Genomic DNA, 6328 nt, shown 5'->3' on the forward strand with positions numbered 1-6328 from the left:
CCAAAGACACTCCTCCCCCTTCTCCAACCCCTCGGCTCTCAACCCTCTCCGCTACTCTCCCATCCTTCCCAGCAGTATCCTCAGATGAGATCTCCTCTTTCCTCTCAAGTGCTACTCTGGCCACCTGTGTTTCTGACCCCATTCCCTCTCATCTTATGAAATCTCTCACTCTGTCCCTCCTCTCTTCCTTAACTTCCATCTTCAACCATTAACTCTCCACTGGTTCCTTTCCCTCTGCCTTCAAACATGTCCACATCACTCCCATCCTAAAAAAAAACCCTCTCTTGACCCAACATCCCCTTCTAGTTATCACCCTATCTCCCTCCTACCATTCCTTTCCAAACTCCTTGAACAAGTCATCTACACGTGCTGCCTCGAATTCCTCAACACCAACTCTCTCCTCGAACCCCTCCAATCTGGCTTCCATCCCCTATATTCCACGGAAACTGACCTCTCAAAGGTCACCAGTGACCTCCTGTTTGCCAAATCCAACGGCTCCTACTCTATCCTAATCCTCCTCGACCTCTCAGCTGCCTTTGACATTGTGGACCACCCCCTTCTCCTCAACACGGTATCCAACCTTGACTTCACAGACTCTGTCCTCTCCTGGTTCTCCTCTTATCTCTCTGGCCGTTCATTCCCAATCTCTTTTGTGGGCTCCTCCTCCCCCTCCCATCCCCTTACTGTAGGGGTCCTCAAGGGTCAATTCTTGGTCCCCTTCTGTTCTCTATCTACACTCACTCCCTTGGAGAACTCATTCACCCCCACAGCTTCAACTATCACCTCTACGCTGATGACACCCAAATCTACATCTCTGCCCTTGCTCTCTCTCCCTCCCTTCAGGCCCGTGTCTCCTCCTGCCTTCAAGACATCTCCATCTGGATGTCTGCCCACCATCTAAAACTCAGTATGTCCAAGACTGAACTCCTTATCTTCCCTCCCAAACCCTGCCCTCTCCCTGACTTTCCCATCACTGTTGACGGCACTACCATCCTTCCCATCTCACAAGCCCGCAACCTTGGTGTCATCCTCTACTCTGCTCTCTCGTTCACCCCTCACATCCAATCTGTCACCAAAACCTGCCAGTCTCATCTCCACAACATCGCCAAGGTCCGCACTTTCCTCTCCGTCCAAACTGCTACTCTGCTGGTTCAATCTCTCATCCTATGCCGACTGGATTACTGCATCAGCCTCCTCTCTGATCTCCCATCCTCCTGTCTCTCCCGACTTCAATCTATACTTCACACTGCTGCCCGGATCATCTTTGTGCAGAAACACTCTGGGCATGTTACTCCCCTCCTCAAAAATCTCCAGTGGCTACCAACCAACCTACACATCAGGCAAAAACTCCTCACTCTCAGCTTCAAGGCTCACCATCACCTCGCCCCCTCTTACCTCACCTCCCTTCTGTCCTTCTACAGCCCAGTCCGCACCCTCTACTCATCTGCCACTAACCTCCTCACTGTCCCTCATTCTCACCAGTCCCGCTGTCAACCCGCATTCCATGTCCTCCCCCTGGCCTGGAATGCCCTCCCTCCACACATCTGCCAAGCTAGCTCTCTTTCTCCCTTCCAAGCCCTACTGAGAGCTCACCTCCTCCAGGAGGCCTTCCCAGACTGAGCCCCCTCCTTCCTCTCCCCTGGCTCCCCCTCCCCATCCCTCCCGCCCTACCTCCTTCCCCTCCCCACAGCACCTGTATCTATGTTTGTAAGCATTTATTACTCTATTTATTTTACTTGTACATATTAACTATTCTATTTATTTTATTTTGTTAAATATGTTTTGTTTTGTTGTCTGTCTTCCCCTTCTAGACTGTGAGCCCGCTGTTGGGTAGGGACCGTCTCTATATGTTGCCAGCTTGTATTTCCCAAGCGTTTAGTACAGTGCTCTGCACACAGTAAGCGCTCAATACAATTGAATGAATGAATGAATGGTAAGTGAGAATAACTTTCTGGGGTAATCAGCTTGTACCCTAAAATAACAAATGTTATTCAGAAAAGTTGCTCATCCAATAAAGTTGTTTAGCCTTGGAAAATTCAGGTGCAAAAAAGTACCACATAAAACCGAGGTCATCATTATCATCATCAATCATATGTATTGAGCGCTTACTGTGTGCAGAGCACTGTACTAAGTGCTTGGGAAGTACAAGTTGTCAACATATACAGACAGTCCCTACCCAACAGTGGGCTCACAGTCTAAAATGGGGAGACAGAGAACAAAACCAAACATACTAACAAAATAAAATAAATAGAATAGATATGTACAAGTAAAATAAATAAATAAATAAATAGAGTAACAAATATGTACAAACAAATATACATATATACAGGTGCTGTGGGGAAGGGAAGGAGGTAAGATGGGGGGTGGACAGGGGGGTGAGGGGGAGAGGAAGGAAGGGGCTCAGTCTGGGAAGGCCTCCTGTAGGAGGTGAGCTCTCAGTAGGGCCTTGAAGGGAGGAAGAGAGCTGGCTTGGCAGATGGGCAGAGGGAGGGCATTCCAGGCTCGGGGGATGACGTGGGCCGGGGGTTGATGGCGGGACAGGCAAGAACAAGGTACGGTGAGGAGATTAGCGGCAGAGGAGCGGAGGGTGCGGGGTGGGCTGCAGAAGGAGAGAAGGGAGGTGAGGTAGGAGGGGGCCAGGTGATGGAGAGCCTTGAAGCCCAGGGTGAGGAGTTTCTGCCTGATGCGCAGATTGATTGGTAGCCACTGGAGATTTTTGAGGAGGGGAGTAACATGCCCAGAGCATTGCTGGACAAAGACAATCCAGGCAGCGGTGTGAAGTATGGATTGAAGTGTGGAGAGACACGAGGATGGGAGATCAGAGAGAAGGCTGATGCAGTAGTCGAGAAGGGACAGGATGAGAGCTTGAATGAGAAGGGTAGCGGTGTGGATGGAGAGGAAAGGGCGGATCTTGGCAAGGTCTTAGGGAAACAGTGTCTTTGAAACTGTTGCATAAATGGGAGAGGGCTTGTAAACATCTTGAGGGAAAGGATTGTATATTTTACATTTTTTGAAAGTTCTCCAACTACTTAGGACAATACAGGTTTCTGAGAATAAGTGTTCAGTACACATTGAAGTACCGTGGCTCAGTGGAAAGAGCACGGGCTTTGGAGTCAGAGGTCATGGGTTCAAACCCCAGCTCTGCCAAGTGTCGGCTGTGTGACTTTGGGCAAGTTACTTAACTTCTCTGTGCCGCAGTTACCTCATCTGTAAAATGGGGATTAAAACCGTGAGCTCCCTGTGGGACAACCTGATCACCTTGTAACCTCCCCAGAGCTTAGAGCAGTTCTTCGCACATAGTAAGGGCTTAACAAATACCATCATCATCATTATTATTATTACAAGGTTATAGGAGTAGTTGCCCAGTATAGGGACTTGGTAGTAGGTGTTCAATAAATTCTGCTGACATAGATGTTAATCAATCATGCAACGATACATACTGAGTGCTTACTATATGCAGAGTACTAAACTAAGTGCTTAGGACAAGGATATGTCAGATATGAAGGGGTAGGGAGTTTTCAGGCCAGAGATAATAATAAGAAGAAGAAGAAGCGGAAGAATGGTATTTGTTAAGTGCTTATTTTGTGCCAAGCACTGTTCTAAGCACTGGGGTAGATACATGGTAATCAGGTTGTCCCATGTGGGGCTCACAGTCTTAATCCCCATTTTGCAGATGAAGTAACTGAGGCAACAGAGTAGTTAAGTGACTAGCCCAAGGTCACACAGCAGATAAGTGGCAGAGCCAGAATTAGAACTCATCCTCTGACTCCTAAACCCGTGCTCTTTCTACTATTCATTCATTCATTCAATTGTATATATTAAGCACTTACTGTGTGCAGAGCACTGTACTAAGTGCTTGGGAAGTACAAGGTGGCAACATATAGAGACAGTCATTAACATCATTAACAAAATAAATAGAATAGTAAATATGTACAAGTAAAATAGAGTAATAAATCTGTACAAACATATATACAGGTGATGTGGGGAGGGGAAGGAGGTAGGGCAGGGAGGATGGGGAGGAGGAGAGGAAAAAGGGGGCTCAGTCTGGGAAGGCCTCCTGGAGGAGGTGAGCTCTCAGTAGGGCTTTGAAGGGTGGAAGAGAGCTAGAACTATGAGAGAATCATCATACATAATGCAGTTATAAGAAAACTTGCAGAATTGACCAGTGAGCTAAAGAAGCATTGATGATGTATTTATTTTTATTAAATGCTATAATATACTTCAAAAGTAGTCGCTTGGCATTTAAAATTGAAAAATAGAAATGATCTAGGAAACTACTTTATATATTTAGCAAATCAACGCTTGTTTTCATGGTATGATAATCTGCTTGTGTCAGGGACTGAATTTTCCAGGGTATTACTTTTCTCATTTCCATTGATAAAATGATAATTATTGTATCATATTGCCAAATACGCTGAGGGTTTGATGGGGCTGTGCATTCGACCCAACTCAGTCACATAATAATAATAATGATGGCATTTATCAAGCGCTTACTATGTGCAAAGCACAGTTCAAAGCACAGGGGAGGTTACAAGGTGATCAGGTTGTCCCACTAGGGGCTCACAGTCTTGATCCCCATTTTACAGATGAGGTAACTGAGGCAAAGAGAAGTTAAGTGACTTGCCCAAAGTCACACAGCTGACAATTGGCAGAGACAGGATTTGAACCCATGACCTCTGACTCCAAAGCCTGTGCTCTTTCCACTGAGCCACGCTGCTTCTCATCATCAAATGATATATGATGATATATCATCATTCTTTTTTTAATGCTATTTGATAAGTGCTTACTAGGTGCCAGACACTGTCCCAAGAACTGGGGTAGGTACAAGTTAATTAGGTTGAACACAGTCGTTGTTCTAAGACTCACCATCTTAACCCCCATTTTACAGATGAGGTAACTGAAACACAGAGAAGTGACTTGTCCAAGGTCACAGAGCATATGAGTGGCGGAGCTGGAATTAAAACCTAAGTTCTTTTGACATCCAGGACCAGCCTCTATCCACTAGGCAATGTTGCTTCTCTTCTATAGCAGCATGTCAAGTGACTCGTCAAAAGTATCTGAGGGAGCAGTTCAAGAATTACTACCTGTAGATGTCTGGGTTCTAGAGGAACATTGACAAGAATATACACAGATGATTCACAAATGCAACCCAGCAGTAGGGTCTGACAATAAATCCAAAGAAATTTCACATCTTGCACTGCCTACATCCAGGCAACGCTTCACACAACCAAAAGTTTTCATCAGCTGCACAGAACTTAAAAGTCACCAAATTCTGCTACCTAGGCAATCCTCTGTCCAATGGTCCAAAGAGATAAAAAAGACAGAAAATGCACTAAAAGAGGGCAACACAGAAGATTGCCAGATAGAATGTACTTACAACTGGGCGTGAAATTCTGTACCAAGGTAAAGGTCCTCAAAGGCGAGAAGCAGCATGGCCTAGTGGATAGAGCAAGGGCTTGGGAGTCAGAAGGACCTGGGCTCTAATCCCAGCTCCACCAGAGGCTGGCTGTGTGACCTTGGGCAAGTCATTACACTTCTCTGTGCCTCAGTCACCTCATCTGCAAAATGGGGACTAAGACTCCGAGCCCCATGTGGGACACTGACTGCATCCAACTTGATTAGCTTATAATAATAAAATAATAATAATGATGATATCTGTTAGGTGCTTACTATGTGTGAAGCACTGTTCTAAGCTCTGGGGTAGATACAAGGTAATCAGGTTGTCCCACATGGATCTCACAGTCTTCATCCCCATTTTACAGATGAGGTAACTGAGGCCCAGAGAAGTCAAGTGACTTGCCCAAGGCCACACAGCAGACAAGTGGCAGAACCGAGATTAGAATCTATGACCTCTGACTCCCAAGCTCGTGCTCTCTCCACTGAGCCACGCTGCTTCTCTATACCTAACCTAGCGCTTAGTACAGTGGCTGGCACAGAATAAGTGCTTGACTAATATCACACAAACATAAAAAAGCTGTCAAGATGCTCCACCTTCCGTAAAATAGGGAAAACTTACAAGCCACTCTGGTGTTGTATCAGGATCGTCTATTCATTCATTCAATCGTATTTCTTGAGAGCTTACTGTGAGCAGAGCACTGTACTAAGTGCTTGGAAAGTCCAATTTGGCAACAAGTATACTCACAGAACTGAGTCAACCAGTAGTTTTGCACGGTGCTGTACTAAGCACTAGGGAGATGAAAATACAGTTCTGTAGATAAACTTGATCCCTTCTCTCAAGGAATTTACAGGCTCCTTGGGGAGACACACATTCAAATAAATTACAGAGAGGGGTGGTAGCAGATAAGGATAAGTACATAATGGTGATGAT

The sequence above is a fragment of the Tachyglossus aculeatus genome, chromosome 1, assembly GCF_015852505.1.
Source record: "Tachyglossus aculeatus isolate mTacAcu1 chromosome 1, mTacAcu1.pri, whole genome shotgun sequence".
NCBI classification, from domain to species: Eukaryota; Metazoa; Chordata; class Mammalia; order Monotremata; family Tachyglossidae; genus Tachyglossus; species Tachyglossus aculeatus.